Source organism: Paroedura picta, chromosome 12 (assembly GCF_049243985.1).
Source record: "Paroedura picta isolate Pp20150507F chromosome 12, Ppicta_v3.0, whole genome shotgun sequence".
NCBI lineage: Eukaryota > Metazoa > Chordata > Lepidosauria > Squamata > Gekkonidae > Paroedura > Paroedura picta.
In genome coordinates, this window is record NC_135380.1 from 42,664,919 (window position 1) to 42,679,402 (window position 14,484).

Below are 14,484 nucleotides of genomic sequence, written 5' to 3' on the forward strand. Positions count from 1 at the left end.
CCTACAACACCTTCTAGAAGCAACGCCAAAAAATGATGTGCTTATCATCATGGGGGATTGGAATGCTAAAGTAGGAAGCCAAAAGATAACCGGGATAACAGGCAAGTTTGGCCTTGGAGTACAAAATGAAGCAGGGCACAGGCTGGTAGAATTTTGTCAAGAGAATACAATGGTCATAGCAAACACTCTTTTCCAACAACCCAAGAGACGACTCTACACATGGACATCACCAGACGGTCAACACAGAAATCAGATTGACTATGTGCTCTGCAGCCAAAGATGGAAAAGTTCTATCCAGTCAATAAAAACAAGACCAGGAGCTGATTGTGGTTCAGATCACCCAATTGAATGCAGAATTCCAGAGAAAAGCTAGAAGAGATAAGAATGCCTTCTTAAATGAACAGTGCAAACAAATAGAAGAAAACAATAGAATGGGGAGGACCAGAGATCTTTTCAAGAAAATTGGAGATATGAAGAGAACGTTTCATGCAAAGTTGGGTATGATAAGGGGCCAAAATGGTAGGGACCTCACAGAAGCAGAAGAGATTAAACAAAGGTGGCAAAATTATACAGAACAACTATACAAGAGCGAGCTTAACATCCCTGATGACCACAGTGGGGTAGTTACTGACCTGGAGCCAGACATCCTGGAATGTGAAGTCAAATGGGCCTTAGGAAGTCTGAGCAACAATAAAGCTAGTGGTGGTGACAGCATTCCAGTTGAACTATTCAAAATCTTAAAAGACGATGCAGTAAAAGTGCTACACTCAATATGCCAGCAAATTTGGAAAACTCAACAATGGCCACAGGATTGGAAAAGGTCAGTTTACATTCCAATCCCAAAGAAGGGCAATGCCAAAGAATGTTCAAACTACCGCACCATTGCACTAATTTCTCATGCTAGCAAAGTTATGCTCAAAATCCTACAAGCTAGGCTCCAGCAATATGTGGACCGAGAACTTCCAGAAGTACAGGCAGGATTTCGAAGAGGCAGAGGAACTAGAGATCAAATTGCCAACATACGCTGGATCATGGAGAAAGCTAGGGAGTACCAGAAGAACGTCTACTTCTGCTTCATTGACTATGCTAAAGCCTTTGATTGTGTGGAGCACAACAAATTGTGGCAAGTTCTTAAAGAGATGGGAATACCAGAGCATCTTATTTGTCTCTTGAGAAATTTATATGCAGGTCAAGAAGCAACAGTGAGAATTGAACATGGAATCACTGACTGGTTCAAAATTGAGAAAGGAGTTCGGCAAGGCTGTATACTGTCGCCTTGCCTATTTAACTTGTATGCAGAGCACATCATGAGAAATGCGGGATTAGAGGAGTCACAAATTGGGATCAAGATTGCAGGGAGAAATATCAACAACCTCAGATATGCAGATGATACCACTCTAATGGCAGAAAGTGAAGATGAACTAAAGAGCCTCTTGATGCGGGTGAAGGAGGAGAGTGCAAAAGTTGGCTTGAAACTCAACATCAAGAAAACAAAGATCATGGCATCCGGCCCTCTCAATTCATGGCAAATAGATGGGGAAGAAATGGAGATAGTGACAGATTTTATTTTCCTGGGCTCCAAGATCACTGCAGATGGGGACTGCAGCAAAGAAATTAAAAGACGCTTGCTCCTGGGGAGGAAAGCTATGGCAAATCTAGACAGCATCCTAAAAAGCAGAGACATCACCCTGCCAACAAAAGTGCGTTTAGTCAAGGCTATGGTATTCCCAGTTGCAATGTATGGCTGCGAAAGTTGGACCATAAGGAAGGCCGAGCGTCAAAGAATTGAGGCTTTTGAACTCTGGTGCTGGAGAAGACTCTTGCGTGTCCCTTGGACTGCAAGGCGAACAAACCGGTCAGTCCTAGAGGAGATCAACCCTGACTGCTCGTTAGAAAGCCAGATCCTGAAGATGAAACTCAAATACTTTGGCCACCTCATGAGAAGGAAGGACTCCCTGGAGAAGAGCCTAATGCTGGGAGCGATCGAGGGCAAAAGAAGAAGGGGACGACAGAGAATGAGGTGGCTGGATGGAGTCACTGAAGCAGTAGGTGCAAACTTAAATGGACTCCGGGGAATGGTAGAGGACAGGAAGGCCTGGAGGATCATTGTCCATGGGGTCGCGATGGGTCGGGCACGACTTCGCACATAACAACAACAATGATTACCATGGCTTAAATAAAATCACTCTTAGGGACTGTTATCTCTTGGAGTATCTGGGGGGGGGGGCGCGCAAGATTTTATACCAAAATGGATCTTTGGGGTACTTATAATCTGGTATTTGTCAGTGATGAGTGGAAGACTGTGTTCAGTATGAGATTTGGCCAATTTAAATAATAATATCATTTGGACTTTCCAGTGTTCCAGCTGTGTCCCAAAGATTCATGAATGATATTTTCCATGACCTCTTGGACTAATTTTTAAATAATTTTCCTGGATGACATGTTAATCTATTCCAGAAACCCAGCAAAATGCATAGAGTATGTACACACAGTACTATAGAGATTATGTCAACATTGCCTGTTCACCATATTGGAGAAATGTCTGTTCAATCAACATTAATGGAATTGCTGGGACACCTAATTTCTTCTCAAAGGATTAAAATGGATCCCCCAGATGGCTCAAGCTATCCTTTCCTGGTAGGCTTCCTGGGCCCATAAAGATGTTCAGTGCTTTCTGAATTTTGCCAGACTTTGCCTCCCTAACTCTGCCTCTGACAAAACTCCTGAAGCCCCTTGAGCCTTTGCAGTGGACCACTGCGGCTGAAAAAGGTTTCCAAACTCTTAAGGCTCAGTTCACCTTGGAATCCCTCCTGCGCTATCCAGATTCATGATTACCCTTCATTGTAGAAACTGATTACTCCAGCACAGCGATAAGCAAGAAATGTCCACAAACACCCTGTCAATGTGTATATTATTTGTGTCAGCTCACCAGCAGAGAAATATTACACCATTTGGGAACATCAGCTACTAGCTATTAAGGATAAATTTGAAATATGGTGCCATTTTTTGGAGGCAACCCAACATCCAGTACTGGTGTGCACAAATCATCAAAACCTGGAACACCTACAGGCAGCTAGGCAGCTAAATCAGATACAGATCCACTGTTCCTTATTCTTTTCCAGGTTCAACTTGAAGCTCACCAACATTCCCAGGACCCAAAATAAGCAAGTGCATGCCCTTTCCCAGAAACCAGAATACTACCACTTCAACAGATGAACAACAGATGGCCACAATCTTACCTCCTGAGATATTGCAGTTATTCAATGCCCATTGTCACTCCAAGATCAGATACAAATTCAGCAAAAGTGAAACCCATTCACGCAAAAATATTCTCAAGAAAAAACTGGATAACAAGAATTGGAGAAAACCAAAGTATTCTCATTCACCAAGGTTTATGTACCACCCGAACTACTTAAAGGTAAAGGTGAAGGTATCCCCTGTGCAAACACCGGGTCATGTCTGACCCTTGGGGTGACGCCCTCTAGCGTTTTCATGGCAGACTCAATACGGGATGCTTTGCCAGTGCCTTCCCCAGTCATTACTGTTTATCCCCCAGCAAGCTGGGTACTCATTTTACCGACCTCGGAAGGCTGGAAGGCTGAGTCAACCTTGAGCCGGCTACTGGGATTGAACTCCCAGCCTCATGGGCAGACAGCTTCAGACTGCATGTCTGCTGCCTTACCACCCTGCGCCACAAGAGGCTCACCAGAACCACTTAGAACAGAGGTATTACAACTAGCCCGTGTTGCCAAGCCTGGTGGACATAAAGTGATACATTTCTTGATTCCCAAGATCTGGTGGGCCCAGGTCCAGAGCAATGTGGTTTTATACGTGGATTCTTGTGAAACCTGTAGACAGGCAGATCATCTGGATTATTATAGCTCCTACCTACTCCCAGAGGACCCTGGCAGTTGGGCTCTCTGTACATCATTACTGATCTACCATGTTTAAAGATCCACGTTTCCTCATCAAGGTGGCTCATTTCATTCCCTGTTCAGGGCTCACCACTGCTCAAGAAACTGCTCCGCTGTATCTTCCATTCAGTCGGTTGTTCTCGCCACAGGAGTTTATGAGGCGGTTTGTTGGTGTTCGTTCTGTAGACATGGCCAAGCCATTGCAGTCTGCACTTTTGAATTTGTTCTTTAATTTACGGCTGGTTGTCACATTTTGGTCGATGTGTCTCGTTTCGATTATGATCACATGAAGAGACAGGCAGAATCTGTCGCAGGCATCGCATTTGGAAGGTATCGAGTTTATGTCAGGTTTTCGTTAAATCCATGTTTCTGATCCATATAGGAGGATTGGCAGGATTAGTGTCCGGAAGACACAGACTTTGGTCTTGAGAGAGATGTTTGTCTTCTTACGGAGGCACCATTTGACTGTGGCAAATGCTAATCTTGTTTGGCCAATCCTATTGTGGGCTTCAGTGGTAGATGACACTTTCTTTTCTTGCACCAATGAGTCTAAGTATTTAAATTCTTTGACTTGCTCTAATTCGGCTCCACCTGGGGATATGGCTTTGGCCACTTTTATTTTTAAGCCATAAGACTGGGCGATTCAGGCAGTGTCATAGAGCAGGGGTAGTCAACCTGTGATCCTCCAGATGTTCATGGACTACAATTCCCACAAGCCCCTGCCAGCAAACGCTGGCAGGGGCTCATGGGAATTGTAGTCCATGAACATCTGGAGGACCACAGGTTGACTACTCCTGTCATAGAGGAAATTAGTAGACTCTGAATCTGTATCGGCAAATATGGCACTATCATCTGCAAGCGTTAGCTCTGTCAGGATCTAACAGCATATAAGAACCAACTCTTCTTCTTATCAAAAGACCCAAACCTGGTAAACTACTAAAAGTGGTAGATTGGGTATGGCCAGATTTATTGGTCTGTTTCTCATCACAGCTCAGACTAATCCTGTGGCATATCAGTTTGAACTTCCACCCACCTTGCACATCCATCCTGTGTTTTAGTATTCCCTCCTAGTTTCAGTATTCCCTTCTCATCAGTTAAGACCTCCCCTCTCCCCCACTGGTAAGTGAGAAGCATGAAGAATAAGAAGTTACCCAGAATCTGGATTCCTGCTGGAGGTGGAGTCAAAGGATATGGTTTGGAAGATTGCTGCTGGGGACCTACTAGTCCACCAGCCACCTACAGATACCTGACCCATTGGAAGGAGGGTTCCATAAGGGGAACGATGTCTTGGATCAGCCAGGCACAGCTAACCTGGAAGAGGCAGAAGACCTTGGGAACGAAGGAGGGCTTAGCTCACTGACAGCCTGTTGCAGAAGGCTACTCCTACCCTGCCAAGTGATTCGTTAAATGGTCACTTCTAGACTGGATTACTACAACTCGGTCAATGCAGGCTTTCCCTTATTCCTGCTCCAGAAGCCACGTTTGGTACATAATGCAGCTGCCTCACCCAAACACCATGGGGAGCCCATATTACCCTGATTCTCCAGCAGCTGCACTGGCTACCAGTTGAATACCAGATAAAGTTTATGGTGCTGGTACTCACCTTCAAGGCCACATGTGGTCAGGGTCCTCTGTACCTTAGGGATCATCTATTTCCCTTTACCCCCTAAAGAGCCAGAACTTTTTCATCCATGAGCCCAACCTGGTAGAACGAGCTCCCTGGTGAAATGAAGGTCCTACTGGATCTTGAACAACTCTGTATGGCCTGCAAAGGAGCTCTTCTGATGGGCTTTTGGTTGAAGGCCAGAAATGAGGACCTGCCTCGAACCTGGTCCCTGCCTACAATAATTCCTGACATCCAACAATGTCCCTATCAGAAATTGTTTGTTCTCTAACTGTTGTTCCTACCCAATCATTACCACTGTTACGTCATTCACTGTTCCAAATGTTACAGTGTACCTTTCAGCTTTCTGTTGGTTCTCCATACACTGCACCGAGATATCACAGTAAGTGGCAATATCTAAATCAGAGAAATGAATGAATGAATGAATGAATGAATGAATGATAAAGAACAGTCCAGGCAGCACATGCCCAGCAGCACCAATGGCTTTTCTGTTCCTTCTGCCACCAGGCAAATAGCATGCAGGGAACAGCCGCTCCTTCTGGATAGTCCCTTAAAAAGCTACAGACTGCCAACGGAGACCCTTGGGTAATGTGTTCTTTAAGCACAGTGCATTTGCTTCCTCTTACCCTGCCCTCTGTGCTCCAAAAGTCTTTATTATCTTCTGAATCATTTCCTGTTTATCCACATCCTTTTAATATCACATAACTGACATCACATAACTAATATCACATAACATGCAACTCCAGATGAGGCAGGACTGATGCTGTGTGAATAGTGACCGTGCTTACCAGGACACTGGGGCCAAACTTATTCTGTCAATGCCACCCTCTATGGAGTCCAGTGTTTGCGAGATTACCAATCCTAGTAAAGTTTTCTTCCACAATGAGGATGTGCCCTGACCTCAATTAGCTCCCAAACCAGAGAAGAGGTTTTCAGCGCATCCATGTGATACCATCTTCCAATATTTCTCATATTGTGGTTTTCCCTGGTTTGTCCCGATGTTTCCCAAACCTGGGGAGAAACTGCATGGAGCCGAGTTGAAATCAATCTGGATTCAGCAGGATCCACACCGGAAAAAAACAAAGTAAGTGCAGAATCAGCCCTGTTTTTTCAGTGTGAAGATGCCAAAAGCCATTGCTGGGCCTGCTATATAGGACTGTTCTCTTGCAGTAGAATATGCTGTCCTGGGCTCACTGCTGTTGCAGAGGAATATTCTGGCAGCTGTGCCTGACCCAGTCACAGAGGATACTGGCAGCTGGGCAAGCCTCAGCCACAGGGGTGTGCACACAAAAAAGAATTTGTACCATTTTGGATTTGGTGGGAAATAACTTGGGCTGAATCCAAATTGCATGAACACAAATTGCATGAACAAATTGCATGATAGGGGACATGATAGCCCTCTTTAAGTATTTGAAAGGTTGCCATTTGGAGGAGGGTAAGGATGCTGTTCCCGTTGGCTGCAGAGGAGAGGACGCGCAGTAATGGGTTTAAAGTTCAAGTACAACGATATAGGCTAGATATCAGGGAAAAAATTTTCACAGTCAGAGTAGTTCAGCAGTGGAATAGGCTGCCTAAGGAGGTGGTGAGCTCCCCCTCACTGGCAGTCTTCAAGCAAAGGTTGGATACACACTATTCTTGGATGCTTTAGGATGATGTACTAAGCAGCTGATAATGACCGGTGTCCCACCTACTCCCTTTAAATCTCTCCCCAGCTGCGGTGAGATTTAAAGGGAGTGGGCACCATGCCTGTCATTATCAGCTGTTCGATGTGCTCACTCCTTCCACCGTCTCAGGGGCTTCCTGAGAAAGCAGAGGAAGATGCATTTAAATATTCTGGGGCCACTAGTAGTTTAGCTTGGCAGAGATGGAAAAATGCCAGCTGCACTACTCTCATGATTTGAGTCCTTATGGTTAGGGAATAATCGAGGATTATATCCAGGCTGATTGTGCTGTTTTGACTGGCACTCCATTCAGACTGGGGAGTCACACTTCCTGGTCTGGCCCTTTCCAACCTATCCAAAGGTCTTCTCTCTTTGTGGGGTTAAGCATCATCTGACAAAGCTGGAACTATTCTGCTCTTGAGTACAGAACGGACTCCAACAGAAAACTGGTGCCCTGAGATAAATACCATTTTATTAAAATAGTTAATTAATTCCTTTCGTTTAAATGTACAAGAATGGTGCTGTTCGGGTCTTTTCACATTTCACATTGGCTTGTGATGTCCAGATTATATTTAACCATCAGCTACCACAAACTTATGCAATCTCAAAGTTCTCAGATGAATGGGAAGAAACTTGAGTGACAATCTTTGTGTCACTCAGTCAATCAAACTTCATTGGTGTAGCCAAGGACCATTGCAAAAATAAATTCTGTAGGAAAACAGCATAAACAAAGAGCTGATGAATTCTTTTCGGTTGAAAAAGAAGAAACTTTTTGATTTAAGCTTGCCCAATTTCCCTGCAGCTTTTTCCCTACATGGTTTTCATCTTTACAGACCCCCAGTTCATCAAGATAGGCCTTTTATCCACTGGTGTTTTCCTGTGCTTTTCCAGTGCATGTTTGTTGGATATTTTTTTCCATTTTCCATTTCTCCTTGCTATCATTGCACACCTCATTCAGTTTTTATTTTTCATTCTGCATTCATTTGCCTCCCTTCAGTGCTCCATTTGTTTTCCCATCATTGTTTTCCTAGGGCTTCTAAGTGCTCCTGTGGAGGTTTCCCTCCTTCCTACACTCCCAAGCTGAAGGCAATTGAAAAGCAGAAAGATTTCCTTAGATTTCTGACCCCGTCTTTTTTCTGCCCCTTGATAGCCACTCTTTCACTATCCACATTGACCATTTACGCACTGGGAACTTAACCGCCCCAGCTCCCATGCAGTAGTACAAATCGGGGGCGGATAAGGTGCATCAGGGCAAATGCTCCCCCATGTGGGTGCAGGAAGAGGTGCCACAACTAAAACTCCAGCCTGCAGTCCGGCATGAAACCTCCAGTGCGTAAACGGTCATTGATGTTGTTTCTCCCAATATGCACCTCCTGCCATCTTCTCCCCTTCTTTGGTCCTTTCTTTTTGTGTTGTTTTTTGCCACACAAGTGGGTTAAGTTCAGTGATTACTTAATCACTGTCCACTAGAGAAAAACAGCTTGCTGTGGAGTTTCCTCTCTGCATAGTCTCTGCTGGGCATTAAGGTGCCTTACAGAGCCCACAGTAGACCTGATGCTGTAGGGAGAACTCTCCCTCCAAGCTCAGATTGGATCTACTGGGCAGCCCAGTTCAAACTGGACTGCTTGTCAGAACCCAAAGAGGGGGCAATCTTGCAGGGAAATCTCTCCTCATATGGTCTTCTGGGTTATGCTGGGTAACTTAGTTTAAGGAGATAACCTGGCAAATTCTACAAAACAGCTGATCCTGCAGGGAAAACTCTCCCTGCAAGCTCAACTGGGCTGTGTTGTTGGATTGCAGCTATAGGAGGGGGGAGAGAATGATACATAAAGGCAGGCACTGCATTTGAACTCAAGCTTAAAGGCTTGATTGCTAGGGAAATCTGCAGTAAGCAGTTTGTCCCTCCTTTTTCCATCAGTGAAAAAGCTGGTTGGACCAAGCCCCAGTGTATTTTTACATACATCCCTGTCTCTGACCTTTGTGACCTTACATTTTTCTTACATTCATGAGGGCTAGGCATTTGCTTTAAAGATGTAATTCCAAGGAAGTTAATTCTACAGGAGACCAAAAATAATAACAATCCCTAATTGCATGAAAGACAAACACATGAAGCCCAGTGCTTGAGGAAAAGTGTGTCTATTTCTTGCCTCAAATACTAGACCTCCAGGAAAACCAAAATGTAAACTGCTGGATACATCTGGGGGCTGGTGCCTAAACGACAGCTCTGAATGCAGGAAATGTGGCTTGGGAATGCCTGGTGATAGGATGTTTGGTTTCAGAGGGAGGGGCAGGGGAGGGCTGGGAAAAGACAAGTTGAGCAGAACAAAGAGAAGCCATCCTTGGGGGTTCCTCATGGCTGACACAGTGAGGAGACAATTTCAAATGGGCATAATGCAGGGAGCTGCCTCTCCCACAGATTTAGATCAAGGGCAAAGACAAAAAAAAAAATGGGGTAAAAAGGCAGTTCTCAGTTGCACAAGTCTCTCCCTCTGCTGGGATCTGTTTGCTATACAACAGGGGTAGTCAAACTGCGGCCCTCCAGATGTCCATGGACTACAATTCCCAGGAGCCCCCTGCCAGCGAATGCTGGCAGGGGGCTCCTGGGAATTGTAGTCCATGGACATCTGGAGGGCCGCAGTTTGACTACCCCTGCTATACAAGTTCAAAAGGTAAGTCTGAGGCATCTCAGGGACTGACAACAGACCTACATGCCTCTCCATGCCTCAATAACACAAAGTGATTAAATTTCAAAACAGCTGTTAGGATCAAGTCTGGGAAAGGAGAGAATTATCAAGAAAGGGGCATCTGCCCTCTGAGGGATACACAGAGCAGGAAGAGCTTAAAACAGAATGCAAAGCAACTAATCATCCTCTATGTGGAGGCCACAGGCTCTAAATATGCCACTTCTGGCTTCCAGAGGCTCAGGCCCAGTGGATTTTCTTCTGTTCCAGGAACCACAATGTCATGACCACTGTATTAGCAGGCTTCAAGTTCATGTTCATTGGCTTATCTTTGATGCTAGAGTAAGGTGACCAGATTTTAACATTGGTAAAGCGGGACACCATTGATCGGGGCGGGGGGGTTCTTGATTAAAAATTTGGTCTATATGGAGCAACAAAAAGTTTCATAGAATGCACAGACCGCAAAAACATACATACATATACATATACATATACATATACATATACATATACATATACATATACATATACATATATAAATTTCAACATAAATACAATTTGCCAGATACCCAGATGCCCCTCCAAAAGTGGGACAATCTGGTCACCTTATGCATCCCACTACATTTAGTTACAATCTCTCTCTAATCAATTGAAAAACTGTCCCAAATAAGCAACAGAGTATTTTAAAAGAAATTATTTTAACCAAGTATTTATAAATAATAGCAAACAGCTAGCACTACCTTTGAAGATTCAAATCAGGGCTATATATTCCCTGTCATGATCTTAGTCTGAGGAAGGGTGCTTGCACTCAAAAGCTCACGCCTTGATTAAATCTTTGTTGGTCTTAAAGGTGCTACTGGACTCTGAGTTTATCTTTGAAGAGGCATTCTTCCTATTGGCGCACAATACAAGGAAATGCCTCTTCTAAGAATCATCCATCAATGGGCACAATTTGAAAGGAAAGGATGGATTTTTCTGCAGAAAACTGAAAACATTTATATTACTGTACAGAATGGCAGCATAGATATAACTGGAAGTGCACTGTTGGGATTCACAGAATCATAGATTTGGAAGGGGCCATACAGGCCATCTAGTCCAATGCCCTGTTCAGTGCAGGGCCAGCCTACAGCAGCAGAGGATAGAACCTGCAGCAATGGCTAGATATTGAGGGTGGGGGAATCATATTCAGAGTTCAGCCATGGAATCAGCTGCCTAAGAAGGTGGTGAGTTCCCCCTCACTGGTGGTATTTAAGCAGCAGCTGGAGAGATACTTATAATGGATGCCTTAGGCTGATCCTGCACTAAGCAGGGGGTGAGACTAGATGGCATGAATGGCCTCTTCTAATGCAATGATTCTACAATTCTGTCCCTGAATATATGATAGGGGAATCAGCCATTCAAGATGACTAGCTGAGCTAGAAGGATTACCAGTGAGATTCTCCTATGTATATAGGGGAAGGATCTGGGCCAGAAATATCAGGCAGAGGCGAACAAAATCTCTAATACACATTAATGCAATTTAAACAAACATGCAAGAAGTATTTTGAAGAGAGAAGCAGCAAGATGAACCAGCACTATGTGTGTGTTATGGATCTTTTAATGTGTGAACTGGACAACGCATAGATTTTCAATGCAGGTATAACTTGCATTCACATGAACCAACATCTGCATAAATAGAGGCTGTATCCACCTTGCATTGTGGGGACCTATACTCTCATGAAATACATGACAGGTAACTTGCCACCACCTGTGAACATCAAAGGGACCCACACATCACCTTCATATTTACCAAAGGCTACATGTCTTCTTATTCCCTGATTCATCATTGATTAACTGGATTTACTCATGTGGTTGATTCAGCAATTGTTGCCTGAAATCTAATCTGAAGGTAAACTGACTCTCCTATAGCCTTGTCTGGTTGGAAAAATCACCCTGTGATGTTAGCCTATTTAGTGCTTGGTCCTTTACCAGTTGTGATTACTCTTCTAAGTAATCATCTGCAGAAAAAAGAAGCACAGATGAACATATGAATAAGCAGGCACATTGTAGAAGAAAATCTCTTTATTGAAGAAGACAATGAACAGAGTATAAGGTGCTTCCTTGCTAGAACTGAAAAGCAAAGCTAGCATGCAAGACTATATGTTTCTCTAAATCCCCTCCCCCAATTTAAAAATAGGCACACTGGATTAGTTGCTAGGCACAGACTAGCATTTCCCCTGCAAAAATATGCACAGTTGCCTAGAAGCCGCAAAGGTATTCCCAAGAGATATATCAGGCTAGCAAGGTCAAAGCAATAAAACGCTCCCAGGTGATACCTAGGGCTCCTGGGAATTATAGTCCATAAACATCTGGAGGACCACAGGTTGACTACCCCTGTCCTAGAGCTTGTTTATATTGGGACAAAGTAATTGAAATTATATCCTATAGTATGAAAATAGAAATACCTGAAAACCCAGAAAGTATTCTTTTGAATTACCTACCAGGTTTGCATATGGAGAAAACCCATAATATTCATATGCTGACATTAGCAAGAATAAACCTTGCTAAATGCTGGAAGGAAGTCTCCTGGGTTAATTGAATGAATGAAACATAACTATTGATAAATTCACTTATCTGCGAAACGATAAAGATATGGGGAATTTAGAGGAGATGTGGTGCCACAGTATCTCTCGAATGAGAAGTCTGCTTGCAGTGATGAATTTTGAGATAGGATAAATTTGAAAGTGTTGGTGACTGTAATCTGTGGGAGGTTTTTATGCATGAAGTTGCTGAGTAGTGCCAACTCTGATTTGGGTCTGTTAGATGCCGTATTTGAATGTCAGCTAAAGCAGGGGTAGTCAACCTGTGGTCCTCCAGATGTTCATGGACTACAATTCCCATTTGTGGCAGGGGCTCATGGGAATTGTAGTCCATGAACATCTGGAGGACCACAGGTTGACTACCCCTGAGCTAAAGGATAAAAAGAACAAGAAAGAAGAGTTGAAGAAGAAGGACATCGAGGCACAATTGTGTTGATGACTGCTGATAGCTGGTCATTCCAGTCATTGACCAGGTCATCAAGTGAATTGCTGGAGGGCATTGGGTCCCAAAGAGCATTCAGGAATCTATTTGGATCCATAAATCTTTGTGGGCGGGCATAAATGCACCCTCTAACTATACAGTAGGTGAATGTTTTCACCTAGCAGTATCTGAAAGAAGAATTTCAGCCCAAATGTCAAACCTGGAGACTATTTGATGCAGCTGAAAGTCGGGTGCAACCTTCAGAAGCCTGCCTTTGGCAGTCAAGCACATGACCTGAAAGGAAAGGTGCATCCATGAATTGGAACAACTGCACAGTGATGGCCCAGTTCTCGCCCTCTGTCTTCTTTGGAAGTCTGTGCACACTGCAGAGAGGAATGAGGAGACATTTGCCTTGGGAAACAGATCAAAAGGTTTCTCAGAGGAGCATTTGACTTGCATCTGGTGCACAGACAGCCTTGAGGGTGGGAAGCCACTCGTGCCCAACGAGCAGGGGGAGGAAGAGATCCAGATGCTTTCAAGACTGCCTGAGGTGGTTTTGGGTACCCTGGACGGTCAGATGTTTAAGACTGCCGCCCAGCCAACCTTTTAGTGGTCCAGCTGGTAAAACTGTGTTCTCTAATCTTCTCAACTGCTTCATCCATGTCTAATGCTGAGAATCAATCCTGCCCCATGCTGGCTTTAACTCACCATTTAGGCTTCTCTTATCCCGTGCAGGAATTCTTCAGGATCTGGCCTGACCTAAAAGTTTCATGCTGGGTTTCCCAACCTTTGTGTCTTCCTTGGGCCTCCTCCCCCCTCCCTCTTCTGAAGCAACATTTTTGGAAATCAAAAATATTCACTTTTAGCGCCTCCCCCCCCCCCCCATATACACATTGCATACCAGGTTTGGTGACTTCACAGCTGCAGATAACTCTGCATGTTGCATTCCTCTTGCCTTCCATCTCAGCTAACCTGCTGGTCATTTGACACCTTCAGCATTTCTGGGCCACCAGCAGCCACTTTACAAAAAGGTAAGACCCTGAGCCAGCTATGGGTCCAGCTATGGATCAGGCAAAGAACCAGGCCTAGCATGGCCATGTTTCTCATAGAGCCAGTCTGGTGAGGGTGGAGCAAGACATGTCCTGAGCAGGATAACCACTTGGGAGCCAGCCCAGGAATGAGAATACTGCCTATATACCTGCCAGGCATGTGTGCATGAATACATCTCTCACAATAGTTGTATAACATGCTGCTTATCCTCCTGCAATTAATTACTGCTGGAATGTGACTAAGAAGTTAGAGAGAACTTTTGAGGACCCAAGCATCATCTTCTTCTCATCCTCGGTGTAGTCCCGAACATATCAGCTCCCAGAGACCCTCCCCCATCCTAAACAGCTTCCAAACAGCCTGGGCTTCTCTATTCTTTGGCAACAGATGGGTGAAGGAGCATCTTCCTTTACACATTGGATAGATTAGAAGCCAGCAAACAAGAAGGAAGGCACTGCCCTTTGCTTATGAAAGATGTGCCCATGCTTGAGAGAGGGGGGAAGACAGAGCCTGAAGGTCTGGACTGCAGAGATTCCTCTGTTTCCCTCTCTCAGCCC